This window comes from Corvus cornix, chromosome 1A, assembly GCF_000738735.6.
Source record: "Corvus cornix cornix isolate S_Up_H32 chromosome 1A, ASM73873v5, whole genome shotgun sequence".
Classification (NCBI taxonomy): domain Eukaryota; kingdom Metazoa; phylum Chordata; class Aves; order Passeriformes; family Corvidae; genus Corvus; species Corvus cornix.
This window is the reverse complement of record NC_047057.1, coordinates 7,636,334-7,658,976: the sequence shown is the minus strand read 5'-3', so window position 1 is coordinate 7,658,976 and position 22,643 is coordinate 7,636,334. Positions and strand designations below refer to the sequence as shown.

The 22,643-nt window shown below is 39.4% G+C and overlaps 1 long non-coding RNA gene across 1 annotated transcript; it reads left to right on the top strand.

Moving 5' to 3' along the window:
* The first annotated feature begins 493 nt into the window (after positions 1-493).
* LOC109143646 lies at positions 494-21,317 on the top strand. The gene is made up of 2 exons (XR_005604601.1): positions 494-645; positions 10,342-21,317. It is a non-coding gene; the product is annotated as an uncharacterized LOC109143646 (long non-coding RNA).
* Positions 21,318-22,643: the final 1,326 nt, after the last annotated feature.

Below are 22,643 nucleotides of genomic sequence, written 5' to 3'. Positions count from 1 at the left end.
GAGACACTGTGGGGGAGCTTCTCCCATCAGGTCACGGAAAGGTCTCCGCCAATGGACGGCACAGAAAGGTTGGACGGGGCCGATGGTTCCCTGTCAGCGGGCGGACTCTGGGAGTCCGGGGGGTATAAAAACTGCGTCAGGGCTCGCTGCTGCTCGCTTGGGCGGGTGGGGTTCACTACTGCTGGCTGCTCCCGCTCGCTCCCCCCTTTGCCCTGGCCCCAGCCTGCCTTCTGGCTCTCCTGCCCTCGCACCATCCTGCCTTCTTGTGCCCCTGACCGCCACCTTGCCGCTTCGCCCTGCGCTCCTGCCTGGGCTGCCTGCATCCTTCCCTGCTGCCAGATCGGCCGTCACTGCCCACCCTGCCGCCCCGATCCAGCCCCTCGCCGCGACCCTGTCCCGGCTCCTGCTCCGCCCATCCCAGCCCCCCTCTCACCGCGTGCCCGGGGCCGTCGCCGCGGGAGCCGCGCCCCGCCGGGAGCTGCGCGGGCTCGGTCCGAGCCGGCCCGGCCGCGGGCAGGCAGCGAGCACAGCCCCGGACACCGACAGCACTGCCCTGTCATCTGGACACCGACAGCCCTGCCCTGCCGGGACACCGACAGCACTGCCCTGCCTGGACACCGACAGCTCTGCCCTGCCTCGCTGCTGGTAATGCCCTCTATTTCTCTCTGTCCTCTCTCTCTCCTCTCCCTCAGTCCTTTTCCATTTTCCTTTCTTCTATTCGGTCTCCTCTAGCCGTCTTTCGCTCAGGCAACTCCTTTTCCTTCTCCTTTTGTTATCAGTAAGCAGTTCTCAGATACAATGTTTGCCTCTTTTGGCTTCATTATGTTCCCGACCATCCATTGTTAAAAGAACTCTCCGCAGTTCCCCAGAGTGGAACGCGACACCCGGTATGGAGAGGAGTTAAACAAGTCAATCACCAAATAATCACAAAATTTTAAGCGTTTGTAGTAAGTGATCAAGTATTGTCAAGAAGTAGAAGCAACTGAAAAATGCTTCAGGATAAATATAGTAAAAAGTTTAAGGAAATAAACATGATCCTGTATTTATGAGATGTGCAAGTGCTTTCAAGACCTTCCCTGACATCCTTCCTGACAAAAGTAATGCTCCTACAGACATTGGCTTGCCTACAGCAGTGCCTGGCCAGACAGCCTTCACATACAGAGATGGATGATAAACAGGAATTCTGTAGAAGAGGAGAATTCTCTGGGACTAATTACGTGATTGGCTGCAGTACTTGGTATGGACCAAGCAAGCTCATTCAGAGTGAAACTTGGTTCTGTTGTCTTTGCCTCGGCAGAGATTAGAATTAGCTGAACCAGGAGGTAACATGTGAATGCTCATGTCCATATTCTGGAATTAAGATAGAATTACCTGGCTTTTCAAATTATTTCTTGGTTCCAGCTGATATTTTTGAAGGTAGAATTACCATTTCATGAAAAGCATATTAAATTAAAATTCATATGCTGAGCAAACACATTCCTTGAAATTTAAGTTCTAGCAAGTGCAGTACAACTAAAGAACTGTTATAATTAATTAGTAATGATAACAAAAAATCATACCGGTATTTTTAGATGTATTTAAACTTGTGAAAAACAAATGAGTTTTTCATCCGTTTAATGTGAGCAGATAAAGAATGAATGCTCTACTAGGAAAATTCTTAACTTTATCTGCAAAATCTTATCTCTTTAAACAATATAAAATTTATATGCTGACCTTTCAAGAAGAAACCACTGGAAGATACTTGAGATGATAAACTTCATTGTGAATGCTGTAATACTGAGACACATTCATATTCTGTGCTATAAAAGTATTCCTTTTGGATGATAATTTTGACCAGCCATAAAAATCACCAAGCCCCAACTCCACCTTCTGTGTCTAATACTGTACAATTGTACTGTCAGTCATTACACTCAACACTGGGTTTTTGACATTTTCAACATGACTGAAAGGGCTTATATGACTAAATTAAGCTCATTAAAATACTGCCAACTTGAAATCTTCAAAGGAGGAAATGTCTAATACAGATGCACTTAACCCAGTTTAACCCTCATTTTGCTTGTGAGAATAAATCGTTAGGTTTTATCACTGTAAAGAATAAATTTCTCTGTGTGTCATTGCTTTGAATAGGTTGGGTAAAAAGCCTACTCAAACCAATCCAGCACTCCCAACACTGACCATGCTTTAATCACACAAGCATGGGCAAGAGAGGGCCTTAAATTCTCAGAGCACGTCCCAGTGGAAACATTAAAGACCTTGCTAGTGGAAATGGGCTATCTAATACCACAATAAATATAAATCTGCCTGGAAAGATCCTGATTATCCTGGAAGTCTAACAAATTGAGACACTTGGTTTTGGTTAGGAGAAAGCTTTCAGGTTCTGCAAGTGTTATCTGCCCAACATTCATTTCATCTCATGCAACACTTCTAGATGTATGTTAAACTGAGGTGTGCAAGCCCTTTTATTTTCTATTATTATTATATTTTAGTTAAACAAAATGTTTTAGAGTTTCTGTGGCTGAGCGTGGATGAATTAGAATGCAAGCTTTGGTGGGAATTATAATTAGAAAAGCATGTTTGATCAGAAAGAAGAAAATTTAAAAAAATAGTTAAACTGTTACAGTCCTTTGGTTTTATATTGCCATTATCAGGTCTAGAAAAATGACAAGGAACCATGCTTAATATGTACTTTAAATCTGGCCAGTGTCTAATATGATATATTACTTCAAATCAATGTTTTGAGTGAATCTTACCTGCAAGAAGACATTTGTAAAAGCCTTATGTGTTCTCATGTAAATATTCATCTCAGACTCATAATTTCACTTGTGCACAAAGAAATGTTGAGAGTAGAAGATGGGAATTTCTCATCCAAGCCATTAATTTTTTTGTTATTAGACTAGTCAATAAAGGTCTGAAATAATCTTCTATATGTCAGATGAAAACAAACTTGTAGGGTAGAAATATTTATTTCTTTGATGTAATAAAAGAAGATTGTGTTTATTAGATGTTATCCAGGGATTTAAAACAATGAATCTCCGGAAGAAATCCAGGAAATACTGTTCTGGTTGAAAAACTACCAAATTTCTAATATTTGGCTGATCATTCTGAGACTTTTTGTTCAAGCTCCGGATCTTACACGAGATTGATACCACCAGTTACATCCTTTAGTATTGTCAATATCAGTGTGTTCTTGGTAACTTCTGATCTCTCTGGATATGGCTTAAAATCATAGTTTATTTTATGTTGCCTTTATATGCATTAAGGATTCAAAGCATTCATGCAGAGTGTAAGTATATGCTGTAACTGACAAAATCTCGACATCAAAATCTGCAGCTGGTCACCTGAGACTCTCTTTGCACACAGCATAGTTAGCAGAGATATATTTCATCACATCTTAAAATAAATGTCAAAAATGGGTCAAGTGTATCATACCCTGGAAGTCCTGATTTCTGTCTATTGACATTTGCAAACTCAGCTCTTGATGTCTGGTGCAGAAATCTGAGCACAAGTGTTTATACTTTCATTGTCAGATATGATTAGGAACTTGCAAATAGCACTGAAGTGATTGGAGAAACGTTCCTGAGGCATCTACTCCAAATCTGTCCAGCTGTTGAAGAGATGTATTTATTCCACAATGAGAATTAAAAAAAAAAAAATCAGTTTGGAGGTATGATAATTTCATTTTCTCTGACTGGGATTCCAATGGCACATGCAGGGGCACAGGTTTATGTGTGCTGATTGCAAAATTCATGAGAAGGCAATGCAGCTTGACATGATAGCTAATGAGCACCAAGTTCACATTTTGTCAGTAGTACAGGCTGTACTAAGCAATGAAAGAAATACTAAGTGATAACAAGTATTCTGCTTGACATGAATAGTCACGAAAAAAAGAAAGAAAGCAATAGTAAGGCTCAAAAGGATGGAATTCCTTAAAGTACTAAAAAAAAAACCCCTGATATTTAGAGCAGTTAAGTTGAAGACAAAGAGTTTTGGTCAGAGAGGATAAAGAAACTAATTGTTACAGCAGAGAACACAACAGGATGACAGAAGATAAAATTACAAGCAAAAGAGGGCCAAGTGGTTCTTTCTGTGTCTTTCAGAGTTGTTGATAATTGACAGTTCTTGGATTCAAACCAAAAGTCATGCTATATTTGATATAAAGATAACCCCAATAGCTTGGAGGGAGTTTCATGAGTGTATTTATCTCACTTCATGAAAACAATCTGTATTTTTAACTGATAACAAGTTCATTTCTGTAGAGTAGGAAAGAAAGGTGTGGAAAAATGACTGATTCCCAAATATGATAAGAAAATAAGGTAGTGTTTAGTTTAGAAGGTGTGTCTGACAGCAAGCTTTAATTTACATGCCCAAAAGCAGTGGAAAATCTGGGGCAGGGGGAAATAAACCATAACAAAAATAGAACAACCATCATTCTGAGGTATAATTTACCTCCATTAAGGAGGCAATACATATCATGCCTTGTTTTGAGCAAAGCCTCTGGATATATGGAGGTTAGATCCCGTAGCAATTAAACCAGTGCCTCTGGAACAGTGCACATTTTCTGGTGTGTAATACAGGGTAAGGAAAAAAGTGGATTTATTCAACTGGAAAGGAAAGGAAAGGAAAGGAAAGGAAAGGAAAGGAAAGGAAAGGAAAGGAAAGGAAAGGAAAGGAAAGGAAAGGAAAGGAGGGAACGGAGGGAAGGAAGGAAGGAAGGAAGGAAGGAAGGAGGGAAGGAAGGAAGGAAGGAAGGAAGGAAGGAAGGAGGGAAGGAAGGAAGGAAGGAAGGAAGGAAGGAAGGAAGGAAGGAAGGAAGGAAGGAAGGAAGGAAGGAAGGAAGGAAAGGAAGGAAGGAAGGAAGGAAGGAAGGAAGGAAGGAAGGAAGGAAGGAAGGAACTAATTCTGGTGCACCTCTCTTAAAGGAAGACTGTCCCTGAAGATAACAAAACCATAAAAGATCATTAAAAACTGATTAAATGCGGACTGTTCTGGAAAACTGAGTTCAGGGCCACTGGACACCTCACTGTAATCCTAAAAGTTTAGCCCAGCTAAAGCTCTGTGACTTCATTGAATCAAGAATTACAGTCTGTCAGATGAATCACTCTTCCAAGGGAGACCATGGAAGCTGTGGCTTAACTGTTTTTTTACAGGGAAGGAGACTCTAGGGAAAAATCCACTTAACCCTTTCTTGGAGTTAGCAAAATGGTCATTGAACTGGAAATGCTTCAAAACAATCCGAGTTCAATAAACCACTCCTGAATTAAGCTGTTAATTAAATTTTCCAACCAGTTCTAAAGAAAAACATGAAATATTTAAGTTTCTGGGTCTTTCAAATGATAGTAACTGAAAGGAAAATGCATTTATAAATTTCATTCCAATGTAAATTAACCAGGTTTAGAGTACACACAAGGGTCCATTTAGAAAGAGAAATGAGGAGTTTTGATTGTTCAACAGCCAACAGACTTATCTGCTCCCAGCAGAGTCTCCTTGGTGTTGAAACACTGCTCTTGTGTCTAAATGGAAAGCAAAAAATGATCTGTTTAAAGAAAATTCTGGTGTTGGTGTTGGGTACTCATGAAAAGTGGGACTTTTTAAGGAAACATGCTAACTTCCTATATGCAATTACCAGCATGCTATGTTTTTTCCTTTAAATCTACAGTTAAGCATGAGCCTGCTTGGCAGCCTATGGGAGAATCATTAAAAGATGCAATCTGTTCCAGTTACAGTAACCTGCAGCGAATATTTCATAATTCAGAACTGTGGAGGTGTTGAATCCATACCTGAAACATTAATATCCTTAAAGCACATAAACAACTTAAGTGTCAAGGAATCTTTAACCACGAAGTTTCATTATGCTATTTAAATTCACACCTAAGGCTGCAGGGTAGGGTCGTTAACAGCTGACTTGGAATAAAGTATACACTAGGTAGGGTTTATTCTATTAGACTGACTTTGTATTCTTTCCATAGAGCTTGATTTATGAAATGAATGTATTAGGTTAATGCAGTAAATGAAACTTGATTGCTTGTGTTTTAAACATAGATCTGTGTACAAATAATTGATGGTATGGCTGTATTTTCCATTTTGCAGTGACATTTTGCATAGTTACCAGCTGCTAATGAGGTTTTAAGAAACTGCATTTTTAAAAATCAGACTATGTGTACTCATGGACTGTATCTGGCAGCCTCAGAGAAAGCCTGTCACACCAAACAAGTTACTTTTCTGTGAGTTATCTGATAAGTGGCCTGTCTTCGTGCAGTGCTCTAATGTAAATCTTTAAAAAATGTAAGAAAGCCTCAATATGATCACAATATGGTCCTGGGTGTTTTGTAAAGCCAACAACTCTTCCAGCCAACTTAATATTCCAGCCCTGGGAGGGACTCCTCCCTGTGTTTTGGGAGCTCTACAAGTTGTTTCTGAAATTCCAATATAATTACTAGCTTTATACCAGAAATCCCATGGAAGAGGCCTGATTGGAATGTATGCATTTTCAAAAACTGTATGATTTTTTTAAAGGCTTCTTTTTGTAGCTTTGTTTAATGGAACTGACTCCAACCTCAGCCTTATAAGAACAGAAATACTTTCCTTTCCAACATGTCAAAATACGGTCACTTGCTCAGCTTCAGAAAGATTACATTCATATTCTTGTCCATGCTGCTTCTCATGCCACATCCACAGAGCTATCCCTTTAACTTCCAAAGCCTTCCTTAAAATTGTTCTCTTGGCTGCTTAGAAATAAGCAAGCTAACATCAAGATAAGACCTTTGACCACTATTAGTGATCACCAGATAGACCAATATTATTTAATTTCCTTAAAAGCCCTTGGCTGCCTCTGCATAACAGTTTCACCTCCACATTTATTTTTCAGCCTTTGGTAATATGGGTTCAAGGTCCAGTAGGCCTCCTCTCTTCATACAATGTAGATACTGTGGCATTTTATAAAAGCAGACTTGGCACGGGATTTAGATCAAGATTAGTAGAGTTACAAGAAAGACACTTTCATGTGAGGTATTTAAGATCCTTTCTTATTTATTGACAAGACAGTCAACATCATCAATAGGATTTGTGAAGCCCTACAATTCACCTTAAAGAGACAAAACAAATTCAGGTCAGTATCTCAGGCATCTAAAGACATTTGGGATGCTTGAGAGTGTCCAAGATACAGAGACAGAACTGACATCTCACACGCTACCAATGATCTTTTGAAGCAACACTTCAGGTCATTTCAAATTACACTGGAGGTCTAAATTGCATCCTTAGTCTGAATTCCACATTTTTCATGTAAAAGGTAATTTAGACTATGTAATTTTATTCTGTTATTAAGAAGGAGAGCCAAAGTATCTGTGGCAGAAAAAAACACTGGGAAATTTGTATGAGTGCTGAGCTACCTTGAGCCCATTATAAATATTATCTCTATTCAGATGTATAACCAAAATTCTTCTTTTCTATAGACACCTTCCTGGGGTTGTGCATGTGTTCATTTGGTCTTCCCCAGTCTGGCAAACTGTCTGTTTCTAAACCTATGCAATTCCTGTGATTAATGCCTGATGCCAAGACCAAGGGAGACACACTTCTCAGAACTATTTCCCTCTAAACCACTCAGTCTATGATGTAGATAAAAGATACCAGCTGGACAAGTTGCTTGTATCTTTCCTTCCAGAAGAGAACACATTCTGAAAGTCTAGTAAAGAAGACTTATTTTGATCTAGCTGTTGGTTAAACTGGTTCTGATCTAGTAATTGCTCTTTTAAAATACACTTTCTACAGGACTGTAGCCTAAATTTAGCATAGTGAATGTTTTTGTTCAAAGGCCATACTAGTCAACAATTTCCAGTGCTGGAAAATATTATAAAAATTACTGGGAGCAGCAGGCTGTCTGTTTTTTCCAAAAGCATTAGAAATTACCAGCTCTGAAATGAGACCCAGGCTCCCAGCTAGCCTGGAAAAGGAATAAGAACCACCTATTTCTGCAATACAGTTCTTGAATTAATTCTGGCTTCTGGTTGGAAACATAACTAATTTTCCTTTCATTTTTACGTTCTTGAAAGTTTTTTTGATTAAAACTGGGAGGTGACATGACAGGAGAATGCCAACTTTGTGCTGCTTGTTTCTTGAGTACAAGAAAACATGTTCCCTGATGGAGACCTCATGGAAAAGTTCTGTAAGTCAGAGGAGAGAGGGGTTGAAGGAGAGGGAGAAGGGAGAAAAGGACGAGAAAGTGGGAGATCAGTGAAAGAAGAAAGCTGTAAAGTGGAAACTACAAAATTTTTGGGTTGCTGCTTCCAGGATTTTGTTCTGGAAAGGAGGACTTGATTGTTCTTTGAAAGGAGCAAGTCTGGGAAAGCAAGTAGAGGCAGAAATGATCTCTGGCCTAAGCTTTCACAGCAGCTTGGCTGAACTGTAGACAATTTTACAGTGGAGATGAGACAAGTTTGGAGACAGGCTTGAGCATGGAATAGGGTTGCACTCCAAAAGCCACAGGTTTTTAAAGAAAAATGAGAGGTTGTGTAAGGCATTAAAGAGCATCTGAACTGGAGACCTTGGCTATGCTATTATGATTTGTAGATATATAGCTGTTTTGCCTTCACTGGGTGATACAAATTGTAGTGCCTTTGCTGTGAGTTGAAAATCAATGTTTTTCAGAAATGAAGGTGAAAATATTTCAGTGAAGGCTTATCAGATTCATCTCTGTACAAACAGCAACTGTTATCTATCTCAGAGGCTTTAAGTAAATGTTAATATTTGCATAATTGCAGATAAACACATTTAATGAATAGGAAACTTTGACATATTCTGAAAAAGCTTCTTAAAAGAAAACCAAACCCAAACTCAACACAAACAACAGAAAAACCAACCAAAATTTCATTTTAGTTTATTCCATCCTTGATTAGTTTAAAGGAAAATATTTTATTGTAGAAACATGGTTTAAGAATAAATCTCTGTTCAAGTCAGCACTGGAGTAGTTGCTTAATTTCCATTGGCACCTGTGGGACCTAAGCATATGATTCATATTAGACAGATGCTTAAGTGCTTCCCTGAATAGGACTGTGACACAGTGACCCAGCCCCAAAAGTGTATTAGTGCATTACATGCAGTCTCTATAATATGCCAGTAAACCAGAAATAAAATGTCTGCGTGTGCCAAAAACATCTCATGATATGTAGCTGACTGAATGGTACACTGTGGGTTTACTACTGTAACTCATTTTTATCACTGCAGTGCAGCTGATTTTCTGAGAGAAAAGGTAAACAGGATAGAAGAATCAGCACTCCCTGATTGCTCTGTACCTAAAGAGATTTATTCTCAAATAAGCTTAGGAACATTCCTTCTGCATTCTGATAGACAGCAAGCAGCTAGAAGAAAGGCCATGCTATTCCTGGGGCTCTCAAACAGTAGAGAAATAAAAGGATTCCTGAGACACAGACTGAAACTTTGCCAGCACTCAGGAGAAAATCCTCAAATGTAAGCGAAAGGCAGAAATACAGTGGAAGAATAAATTCATTCAGCAACTCCTCAGTTCACTCGTTGAGAAATACCCTCCCATATGACAGCTAGGATAAGACACATTTTGTTTCCCTATTTTTATCAATTTATTTTATAGGTGCGTCCTGTTTTATAATTATGTATCTTACTCTTTTGCTTAGCTGGAATACAATTTGTCCTCCTAGTAAGTCCAGAATTCAAAGTGATTAGATAAATCTGGGGGAGTACATAACACATGTTCAAGAAAAAACCCCCAATAAATCAGTGTTGCAAGTAAATTCATTGTAGGGTCTGTATTTTGAGAGGAATTAGGGGATTGAGAGTGATGGTGTGCTCTTGCTAAATTCCACTGCTTGGATCAAGGTCTGAAGGAAACTGCTCCTAGATGGCAATAGGCAATTCATGACTAGAACTACACTGTCCCAGGGAAATAAATATTTAATTGCTCATTAATACTTTCCCTGCCCGGCTCTGTGGGTCCCGCGTGCCCCCAGAGACGCACGGGTGGGTTCGGTGTTACAGTAGGTAGCAAAGAGTCCAGAAGGGTGTTTGTGTGCGTTCCACCAGGAGCATTTATTGCTGCTACACTGTCCAAGGGTGCAGAGGCAAATACCAGCATGACCCCAAAACTCACAGTTTTATCCGGGGGCGGGGAAAAGGCGGGACCAGGGAACAGGGAGCAACGGGGAACTGGGGGAGTGAGGAGGGGTAGAGGCTGACAGCCTACTGGGGAATCCAAACTGGGATAGATTAATGTAACAGAACAAGCATCCCGGGAGAAGCCTTTTTAATCACCCTAACATAAAGTTGTTCTTGTGGTACTGGGGACTTGTCTTACTGAGAGCTCTTTGTCCCTTGTAGTGTGTGTTCACTGGCCACCACAGCTCATTGCACTGAAAACTGCTGCAGCTGGAAGACTAGGATGAAAAAACCGCAGACAACTGGAGTTGGAGAAGTCACAATATGTAGGTGAAGATGTGCAGGAGATTAATTGAAGAAGGTGAAGTCCGTCCTATGTAAATGGATGCAGGGGCTAGGGGAGCTCAAGCACAGAGAAACTCTGATTGGAGAACTAAAATTCAGAGGGGTGTCTTGAACTTGGGAATGCCGCTTGGAAGATGGATCCCATGGGAGAGTGTGGAACACAGAGCAAAATAAGAGAAGTCTAGAGATGACAATGAAAAATATTACTACCTACAGGCAGGGATCCTGGCTGTAAAGTACAGAGAGAGCAGAAGTAATTTGTTACCACGCAGGTTTGCATCGAGGAAGATGAGACAAATTCAGGCTGCTTCAGAGACTCCCAGAGTATCTCATCAATACAAAATTGATTTATAAAATTCCTGCAATTACCTTGATTTAAGGAAGCAGTAAAAATTCGTCTGTATTGTAGCCGTGAACATCTGCTGTACAATCCTGATGGGCTGTGACAGCAGTAAAAGCATGAGAATTACTTCAGGATTACTTCAGATCACCTACTCACAGATGATGGATATGGCACTTCAAGAAGTCATCCACACATATTTCCATGAAAAGTAACTCAGCAAAACCAGTAAATAGCAGATTGAAAAGGTCTGGAAAGCATTACAAGGAAAGTGGATGTGCCATAGAGTAGTAAGGGCCATCTACTAGTGAGGGATAGAGGAGACAAGGAGGCTGCTTGGGGCAAAACATCTCAATCAGGGCCAGTGCCCCTCAACCACGAGCAGGGCAGGCCAGGGCATCAGACACCTCCAGAAGGGATGGAGACAGGATGAGGCCAGCCTGTGGCATTGTCCTGTGGGTGGGGATCAGGATCCAAATGAGGGAGGAGGGCCAGAGTCAGCCCCAGACTGTGATGGCCACGCAAGGCAGTGGGGGTGGAGCAGTGCCCGATTTCCAAGAATGGCAACATGTGCACTGAGGAATGCCACAACTATGAATTTCAAATGCTAAGTGTTGAAGAGGATTTAAACAACAAGGTTTAAATTACTCTGTTTAAATTGATTATCATAGTTTCTGAATTGAACCTGAATTTTGGTACAATGACTGAATTGTAATCTAACCGATGAAAGATATACATGACTGTTTCCCATGCTGCTGCCAAATAGTCATTGTTCATATAGCATTAACACGTGCTACTTTTTCTAAAGGGACTAAAACATGTATTTGCTCTGACCTGACTGATTTTTGATTTTTTTCATGGAAAATGATTCTATTTTATATGTTGCTAAGATGGCCCTGCAGGTAAACTTTCTAAATCCCTTATCTTTATTGAAATTGCCCAAAGAAATGGGGGAAGTGAGCTTGATTCCTACCTTACTCTCTCTAGCCCTAGAGACTTGGCTTTGATGGTGATTACCTTCTCTCAGAGGACTTACACAAAAAACAACTGCTTTGAATTCCTGGGTTGATACAGATCTGAAATCATCACCCACCTCTCTCTTTTTTATCTTCAAAAGAACAAACAAAATTCCACACAACCATTTAAATGAGCCTAAAGTGCGAGGTGCTAAAATATTTCCCACAAAAGGCTTATTGAGGAAAACCTGTTCTGTTATTCAAGCATGTCCAAATCTACAGTATGCATGCATGCTCTGTTTTCACACAAAAATCATGGTAGGAAATATTAAAACAGAATACAAGAATTCTCAAAAAAAACCCCCTCCAAATGCTCTAGTTTGATTGCAGTTGTAATGTATTTGTGTGCCTAAAGCATCACTACTGTGTTGCTTTGTGAATCAAAAAGCATTTTTATTTTTAGATGTTCTTTCAGCCATGGATGGAACTTCTAATCAACATGAACAAATTCATCCTTTGTTACCTTCTATAAATTGTATAAAAGATCCTATTTACACTGAGGGAGCACAGAACAAAATTTCACATATTGCAGAAGGTTGCCTAGTATAATGTGGGATTGAAGGTGCCTTGCAGAAAGAAAAAGGCAAATCACACCCGTTTTCTCGGTGAATTTACTGGCAAATGCAGATCTTCTCAGCAAGGTAGTGTCCCAGATACAATACCTGTGTTTGAAAGTAGGAGCAAAAGAGGGAAGTTTGCTCCTTCTTTACTTCATTTACTTTATCTTTCTCCATAAACCTAACTAAATATCAAGTGTATAAAAACCACTTGGAAGTGGAAAAAACAACAAAATACCACAATGCATTCCTTGACTAGGATGCTCCTCCCGAAGCAGAACTCTTGGAATATGGTGTTGGCACACCAAGCCTGTATTCAGGCAGGGACTGTGAGCTGGGTGATAAGGCACTTCCTTCAACCCAGACTTTTTCTCATCCAATCTGTCAGATGTTGTTTGTCCATTTCCCTGCATCATTGTGAGCCTTAATCACTTAGGACAATGCTCATATAATCACCAGTGGAGAAAGGTTAAGGGTCTTAATGTGCCCAACCTCAGAGAAGAGGTTCAGTGACTGAACAATATTATCTTAAAGGCTAAAGGTGTTTTTTTCTCCTTAATGCATACAACTAGACATGCTCTTACTGTAATGAGCAGAAGTGGCTATGAAGGTCATTGACAATACTCTGTATTTATAGAACCATTTATAAATATTCCTGTTGCTTCCCATCATTGTGGAGGAGTTTTACAATCCTTTCCTTTCATCAAGTTGGCCAGTGACACAATTTCTTCTACAAAATTTTTGGAGCATGTGTGAAACTTGGAACAATAGTCAGGAATTTGGATGTTTGTGTTTAGGCTCTTCCATATTCTTCAGAATTATTAAAGCCTTTACCTACTCAGGGACTTTAGTGAGACTTTCACAGTTCCGTATGTAGAAACTAACTGATTTAGATAAAGGTCTCTGAGACTGAGCAGCCTCAGGCACTTAATGTCTTCTGTCTAATTATGAAAGCAATCATCACCTACCTAGCTGATATTTCAGGTTCTAGGTTTAGCAGCACTGACATCTCACACTCTCTTTGTGTTCCTATTTTAAAACAATGAAAATTAGATGGCCCACTGCTGTTTTAGCAGACATTTTAATGGGTCATGGAACTTTTTTCTCTGATACAACAAGGCACATCCTTAATTAAATGGTTTCAGTAACAGGATCACTGTAGCCAACTTGGCTTCAAATTGACATAAGTTAGCTTAGCACACTGAGTAAATCCTCAGGAGGCTGGTGGTAAGATACCAGAGATACTCCACCATTGACATCCAAAATACTTCCAGAAAGTAGTCATACATTTCTGTTTCACTATAGCCATCTCTGAGGGAGAGGAGGGCTCAAGTCTGAGTCATGTGGTTGTGGAGGCCTGTGCAGCTTTTGTATACATTGAGTATAAAAAGGATATTTCAGGCTCTGGGATGTCCATTTGGCACTTCTTCAAGAATGTGAAAAGCAGGATTAAATTAAAAATTCAGTGTTCTGAAATAGCTGAATTTTTCAAATAATAAGACACAAAAAACTTCTTTACTGAAAGCAAAACTTCTGTCCAATAAAATAATTCTAAAAGAAACAAAATCTCTTCTTTTTCCCCATGATGTGATCAAGTACATTTGTCATGGGTAGCTTGTAAAGTGCATGTTTCTAACACTGTGTTCATCACAAGATTTGTACATTGCAAAGGCCCAGTAAAACCTCAGAAAAAGCTTGGAAAACGGATCCTTGCTCATTATAACTAGAGCATGGAACAGACTGATATCTGAGCAGTGAGCTAACAAATGACCCATTACAGAGGTTATTTAAATGTTTGGAATAAAAATGGTAATACCTCTTTAGGTACTTCCAATGGCAACTCAGGAGTTTGAATTCTCTGTTGTAACAACAAAATGCTAAACAATTTAATGAGAAGAGCCTGAACTATTAAACCCTATAAAGGTCACATTAATTGAAATCTATGCGTAAGTTATTTAACTGGAACTTGATTTTTTTAATGTGGATGTTGATTTTTCCTTTTCTGTGGTTAAAGTCTATCATTATATAAATGTTTACACAATAACATTGATACAGTTTCTCTTTTATGAGTGAATGTATAACCTGCTTTCTATATATTGTGATGGCTATCACAGTTCTGTATTTTTATTTACCTTTAGCTTAGTATTTTAAAATATTAAGCACTGGTAACCTAGTCGGCTAGCAGTAGAACATTGCCTCTATACACAATCCTAATCTCCACCCCAAATTCACCCACAGTAAAATCAGTACTTTAATATTCTGCACCTTACTTTTAAAAAAATCAGTGGTTTTAGGGAGTATCAAGTGTGAGGATCTTTCTTTAGAGCTGAGAGACCCTGAATTCCAGGCTGGAGGTGACAAGGTTTACCTTGTTCGCCTCACAGACAGAGTGGGATTTTTTAGGTACTGTAATCCAGACTTCCTCTGTGCAGTGACAGGTCCAGAAGATGATTCAAGTCCCCCATTACAATATAATCCTCTGAGTACAGTCTGTTACATATAAAATGAGTTTAGGCTGACTATTCCTAATACAGATGTCAGACTACAGCTAGTAGTGTGTATGTTTCTAGGGCTGCTCATAAGCATTCCTGTAAACTGAATAAAGCTGCAAGTGTCTTTAAAACATAAAGGAAGACATTTTTTCATGATGGTTCTCTGAGTATGGAGGCTCTGGAAAACTTCAATTAATTTACTGTGAAATATTTTCTATTTGCAGAGAAATGTGTAGGATTAATGAATACTGACACCTGAAAGTCTTGGAGATCCAAGTATTACAATGGAAACACATCAGCTTACTGTACATCCCCAAAGTCAGCCAATGCCCCCCCCCTTATCAGTCACTTGATAAGCAGTTCCACTGCTTAGGACTTATTTTGCTTAAATTAAGATTGTTTCATATGGTCCTCAGAAATTTAGCACAGCAAGCCAAGCTAATAGCTTTGTGCTTCATTCGCCTGAAACAATTATTCTGGTCTTTTCACTTGGAGAATTTTTTCACTCAGTGGTGATGACTAGAGTTTGGCTGACTTTTTTCTGTCTGGTCACTCTAAAGTTTTGTTATCTGATACATGGATAAAACTCCATACAAACCAATCTAAAGTAAACAAAACCTCAGAAAAATGGGAACAAACAAATGAGAACTGGAGGAGCTTTGCTTGGGATGTACAGCATCTGCGGCCTTGCTATGCTGAACATTTGAGATAAAGAGCTGAGAGCTTTAGACAATTTCTTTTCTCCTCATTCATAATTTCGTGTTCATTTTTATATCATGGACATAAACCCATCTGCTGCTAAAACACAGAAAATTATTTCTATAAAGCTGGAATTGTTGCAGTAAACAACACTTCTACTTTGTGCAAGTAGAGAAACTCAGCAGTTTTACGGTAGCATTACTAGAAACAGTTCTTTAGCAGAAACCTTTGCTTTGTAACTAGAATGTGTAAGGGTATAAGTGATGGAGCTTCAGCAAAGCAAAGAATATTCATAGCAAACATCTGGCTGTACAGTAGGTTTATAGCTAATATTAGAATAATTTAAACTTAAGTCACATTCTCTCTTGTAATCAGATGAAGTGATTTCAGACCATTCTGGCTTGTAGCCGTTAAGACTACTAAATCCTGAGCAAGGGTTCATGCTTTTAGATCTCTTTTTTTTACTCTTTTCACTGGTGGTGACCCGTTCAGGGAAACTATTAAACCAGCCTTCCTCATCAGCACACTATTCTCTTTCATTCTTTTCCAGATCTTGTTCTGCTGTTAGGCTTAATTCATAGACCTGTGTATGAGGTCCACCACCTATCAATGATCACAACGTTTGCCATTTCTTACGGGCAATCTGTCAGCTGTCATCTGCCACATTTCACCATCATTCAATTTAATTAGAACATTGAACAATTATCTTGATATTATCCTTTTACTTTAGCACCTTAAAAATCATTGTATTACTTATATTGAGCAGAAAAACTAGAGAAGAAAATATATACCAGAATAAGAAGGGATTTTTAAAAGGGATTAATAGATAGATTTTCAGAATAGAAATCACAGAAGTTTCCTTACTGTTGCTTCCATGACCTAAACCAGGACAGTGTTGTGCCATGCAACCTCAAATAAAAAATCAAGTTTTTACTTTGAATTTAAAAATTGGGAGGAAACCATAGCTGTTAACAACTCAGCAGTTAGCAATTTGTAGGGCTCAGGTCTAAATCTGATTTAGATCTAAATTTAGGAGTCCATGATGTATATATCTTCAGGTGAGTGAGAGACATGTTTCTCTCTCTCATAGAAGTCAGTGGAGATCTAGCACAGGATTTAGTCTGGTTAGATTTCTGGTGGAATTTCAGGTACCCTGTGGCAGCTGCTTGGCCTTCCTCTGCCAATTGAGAAGGACATGGCTGCCCTGTAAGTCCCTTGTTGTATTTTCCAGTCCTGTGAAAGTCTCAGACTCCTTACAGCATTTCAACTGGTGTCAGACACCTACCTTTAGATAAATTAACAGAATAAAGTAAAAGCTAGAGATGACAGTTGGCCAAAAGCCAGGTTGCCTAAACTAATCTAATCTAATGCCATTTGAAATATTTCATAGAACCTCAGCCAGGCTCCAGCTGTCACTGTCATACATCTCCCCATTGTTCTGTATCATCTGATAAGCAGCATGTCTTGTGTGGCACGAGATGTGTGTACATCATGCAAACGAGTCATGCCATAGATGTCTATTCTTAGAGGAGCTGAGTGGCTTTTCCACGTGCTGCCAATAGTGTTAAATCAAAATCTCTGCTGATAATTATAAGATCTTAGACATGTACTGAATATATAAAAGTCTGCGTATATATTCCTAAATTTAGGCACATTTTATGCAATCTAAATCTGCATTACATTAAATTTTATTTATGCCAGTCTTTTGATAGTTCTAAATACCCCTGCAGAGGAACAGGGTTTCCACCTACCCATGTTGAAATACACAGATCCAGGACAGCAGCTCGAGTATATCCATGTAAGTCAGCAGTGGACAGCAGTAGCTGGTAGCACTCCACACTCATACCCTCGAGACCAGCTGACCTGCAGTTTTGGCTTTGTGCTCCACAGTCAAAAAACATCCCTGAAGGTGCTCAGTCCAAAAGTGTTGTGTTTTGCTGCCTAAAGACGTGGTTAGACAGCAATTCCAAATGGAATGCTGTCCAGGGCACCTGATGGGAGGCTGGTCTTAGTCTGATGGAAGTAGTAGCAGGTGTGGAGAGATCGCTTTGGAAACAAAATGGGCCAGCACAATTTTTGTGTTAATGCAACATGTGTTCTTAGTTTCATTTGCATTAAACCTTTTCAGTCCATGTGTGTTTATGCAATTGAAGAGAAAAGCTAACATTACATAAAAGTACACAATGCAACTTTTGGAAAGCAAAGTGTGTATTTGGGAGACAACTGTTCACATCAAGGCCCAGCTGGATTTTTTTTTAATACCAAGGCAACTCAGTAAAACCAATGAACAATCTTGTTGTTGTAACTGAACAAGATTTATCCCTTGCTGTCTCATTTTTACAGCTGCATGGGGTGCTTATAAGGGTCAGGATTCTGTCCTCTTTTTTACCCCATTCCCCAAAATCTCAGCTTTCAATCAGCACTGTCACAGAATCCGTGGAGGGGAAAATATATAAATTGGCCAAGAATTTGTTCTTGCTCCTCTGTTTTTTTTATACTTAAGAACTAAAAGCTTTTCTTTGAGCAGCATGAGCACAGTGTGTTTACATTCTGACATTGAGGGGTTTTTGGAAATGCTTGATGTGATTTGTACTTCTGGTGTTTGAAAACTGAATGGTAATAAAAAACAAACAAAAAACCTCCAAGCCAACAGTAGAACACATTTAGACAGAAGGAAAACAAAGCAAGGTGGAACTCTCTGTTGGAATCTAATAGTGAAGATGGGAACTACATTAATAACTCTGAGGGGAAACCTTGAATCTTGTTCAGTTTGGATTTTTCTTGGGAATGTTTGGGAACACTTCTGTTTAAGTTAGCTTGTTGTGACCTGGAAGAAATTACAGCTTTAATAATATTCATCTGTGAAAATCTGAACAAGCTAATTATGTTTAGGCATGCCTGGGCTGAGGTGTTACCCTAATTTAAGGCAACATTTTGTGGCTTAGCGGTGCAATAGTCACAGACCATAAGGAAACATAGAAGAGACTATTAAGTCTCCTCCTTGCAGGAAGAGCTGTGTGTGGTCCTTCATCCTACATGTACTCTCAGTAAAATGTAGAAATCACTGGAAAATAAAGATGATTAGTGGAGCAACAGAACTCAGCAGTGAATGGCAGCTCACATTTCTGGGTCAGCTGGAACTTAGATGTGTCCTTACTAAATTTCATACTCTTGTCAAAGCCTTCGAAATTGTAAATTGTGAATGGAGCATTAATATAGAGTGTCTGGGAAGCAGCCAGTTGCCCATGCAGTTGCTTCCCAAGAAATTAAAGGAGAAGTCTTAAGATGCTTTCGGAAGTACTTTGGGCAAAGAATACTTCTGATTGTATATATTTGCTATTTTTATTGCTGCACATTTCTAAGTCCACGTTCAGAAATGGTGTATTTTTCTCCTTGATTGCTGGAACACCTAGATAGTTCACTATAATTTTACCAAAATACTCATTGGGAGATATAATTTGTTTTTATTAGTGATCCTAGAAACTTAACCTGGCCTATAAAACTGTCTGGCTGAAGGATTGCACATATATAACTTTATTTACTCTTTTCTACTCTACCTGGCAAACATTTCACAACTGCACACCATGTTTCAGTGGAAAGTAATCATTGTACTGCCAATGGCTTAGAAGAGGGTCTCCATCCTCAGTTGTAAATTTACCAGTCTTCACTGAGCAACACTGATTAATCCCAGATGAGCATGTGATTTGAGAATCACAGAGCTGGGATGGAAAACTAGGGGTCACATTTCTGTTTAGAGTGGCACATTCACATCTCCAGTTGCCTTAAGTTTTGCATACCTTAAAATCAACAACTGACTTACCTAACCTGGCAGGAATAAAGCAAAACAAAACAATACCCCCCCAAACACTCTTGTGAAATGAGGAAGATGAGAAACACGCCAGTATGGCCTTTATATCTGTCATATCTTGCTGACTATTTTGCATTCCTATGCTATTGCAGCAATTTCTAAGTATGAAACTTCCTTTTCAGTGGTGTGTGTGGTGGGAAGTTATAAATTAGACCTATAGAAAAATACAAATCTGAGGCAGAATGTGGATTATTCACATCAAAAGAAGGAGCTGTCTTTACTAGAGTTCTCAGTGACTCTGCTATCCCACCCAAAATACTAGATAATGATCTGTAGGAGAGAAATCTGTGCTGGCAACCAGCAGAACTAGCATTAATAGGTCTTTTTTACTTCCATATTTTAGCAAAATCTTTCAACACAAGCATGGTTTAGTGGGTATCTGGGGACTTAACTGAAATATGGCCATTTCACTCACATTGTGATAGAACACGTACATCTAAGCATGATATTTTTCCAACTTGTGAAAGAAAAGTGGCTTAAGAAGCAAAATTGTGCTTTAAGGAGTTAAACCTCCGATCGCATACTTTGTTCCCACTTTCTGTGACACTCAAAGCTGTCTTTCTAGTTTTCCTCTCATTTGAAAATTCTCTTGCAAGCGGGGAGGTTGTGCTCTGGTGATTAAACACAGATTTTAGTGGCTTGCTTTATTAACAATGCCTCTGTTTCTGCCAAATGTTGTTGTTGCTTCAGGATTCTTTGGTGTGTACCAAGAGCTGGCACATCTCCTGCATTTGTTCTGGCACTTTTCAGTCCCCGCAGTGCAGCAGCACAGGCAATAGAAGAGTAATCCAGCAAAATGCCCCAGGGACAGAAATGCCAACCAACCAAAGCCTGAGTTGAGTAATGCAGCCAGCACACTTGAACTGTCCTGGAAAATAGGAACTGGAGGAATAGAATTGAATTTTACAAAAGATACTATTAAAGAAAATAAAAATTAAAAAAAAAAAAAGACATTTGAATTGAGCTCAGTTTTAAAGCCAATGTGAGACTGAGCATGGAGCTGTGTATAGCTGCTCCCAGGGCAGGGCAGGAATCAAACTGGTCCTCATTTTCCCTGAGAGCGTGAAAAGGATTGATGCCATCTCTCTCACAGGCATTGATTACTTTTTGCTTAGTTCTGGCTAGATGAGAGCTGCCTGCCATCCGTTCCCACCCACCTGGTGATGAGGGAGGCAAATTTCAACCTTCTCTCATCACAAAGCCTGAACATCTTCCAGAAATGCAGCTGTCCCCATGAGGGACACTGACCTGTGTCCTCTTGTGCAGGAGGAGTGGTCTGTGCTCATCAAATGTGAGGCAGGAGCACACAGAGGCTTGGGGACAGACACTCAAGTGTAAAGCTGAAAATGTAACTGCTTCATGACCAAGACCCCAAATTTGTACAAAACACTCTAGAGCAGCAGAGTGGGAAGGCATATGGAGTGCCAGGCTGTGATTTGAAGCCAGAATTTTTCATGTGGAACTTGAAGTCCGTGCTGGGATCTGCAGTGTAATGGGGACATCACCAACCTGCGAGGCACCTCAACCTACGGCGATGTCCCTTGCCACAGGAAACAGACACCTCGGTGTACTGAAAGCAGCTTTGTTACACCAGCTTGGCCTCCTTCTCCTGGAGAGACCAAATGTGTTCCAGCTCTGCTCCCACCCTAATCCTGGAGAACTCACAGAGAAGTTGCACTGAGGTCTATTTGCCACCCCACCTGCAATATAGGAATTACAGTTCTTGTTTAAAGTGCTCTGTGATCTATAGCTGACTGTGAACTATTCATTTCTTTGTTCCCTGATCAAAAGAGCTCTTGCTTCCATTTAAGAATATTTTTTTTTCTCAGATCAGTAATTTCTTTGCTCTATCCCAAATAAAATTATTTTTAAAAAATATTATTATATTGCTTTTCATTTAGTCAAACATGTGAAACATCTTACTAAATACTTTCCAATGCTTTTCCAGAAGCTTTTAAAAGAAATATAATTTATATGAAGAGTCATTTTTTAACATGGTATTTCTATAAAAAGTCATTTATTTCTTTAGATAGGACAGGTAATATTTTCCTTCTGCCATCCCACTGACATTTTGACACTCTTCTGCTTCCCTCTGTTCTTGGATAACAAAAAACAACACTTAAGAAATTACAGGGGATTTATTTACAGTGATACATTCATCAGTGAGGTGGCAATAGCCACTCTAGTACTCATTGCAATCATATGAGTTTAAATAAATTCCCAAACAGCTGTGATGCCTGCTCTCTCCAGCTGTGCTGCCCATGACTATTTTAAAGATCATTAACAATATTCATGTAACAGCAAACTGTTACAATCTCTGTGCAATGTAAAGGTTCCCTGGCTAAACTAGCAATTTTCCATTACAATTCAAAACTGTTATTAGAGGCAGGGATTTGCATATTTTAAAATATCATTTTATGCTTAATTTGTTTTCTAATGACTCCAAACATGCAGTGTTTCAGTAATGACCCTTTGGACTGTGTTCTGCTTTCTTGATGAATTAATCCTGACAGCTTTCTCACTGTAAGAAATCATTGATTTCATAGCAGTATTGCACAGATTTCAATCATAATCTTGAATCTGCATTTGGTTGTCATGACTGCAGCTGAAGACTCTTCAAATGTTTAAGCCCTTCTGCTACCTCAACACCTTTTTAGAAAAGCCACCTCCCAGTGTCCGCCAGGAATTAGCCATCAAAGCAAAGGCAGTTACCATGGTCTGGGGAATCACTGAAGCATCAATCAGGAAGCCTTTTTTCTCCTTTATTTGCTTGTTACCTAGGAGGAAACCCCACTGTTTTTATGTTATTGATTCTTCCTTGATTGTTATCTCGATAAGTAGATTAAACATTAGTGCTCTGTGGGGCCAGGCCATTCCTGGTGCTCATAATTTCCAGTTCTGTTACAAGGATTCTGTCAGTTTGCTTCAAACTCTCTAACACATGTGTTTCACTTTAAAACCGAAATCATCTCATATAGATGCAAATCGCCTTGTTGCCTCCCCAGGGATTGTGTGAATTGGCATCGCTCAGGCTTGTATGTTCCCTTAGAGCAGCCACTTAAATTCCACCTTACACCTGCAATATTGTTCCCTTTAGAAAGAACTGCTTTCACTCCACTGGGATATGTCAGAATATAGCTGGTGGAAGCCAAAGGAACCTTTGAAAAAAGACTTATTATATTTGGATTTGAATAATAAAGGCTTCTC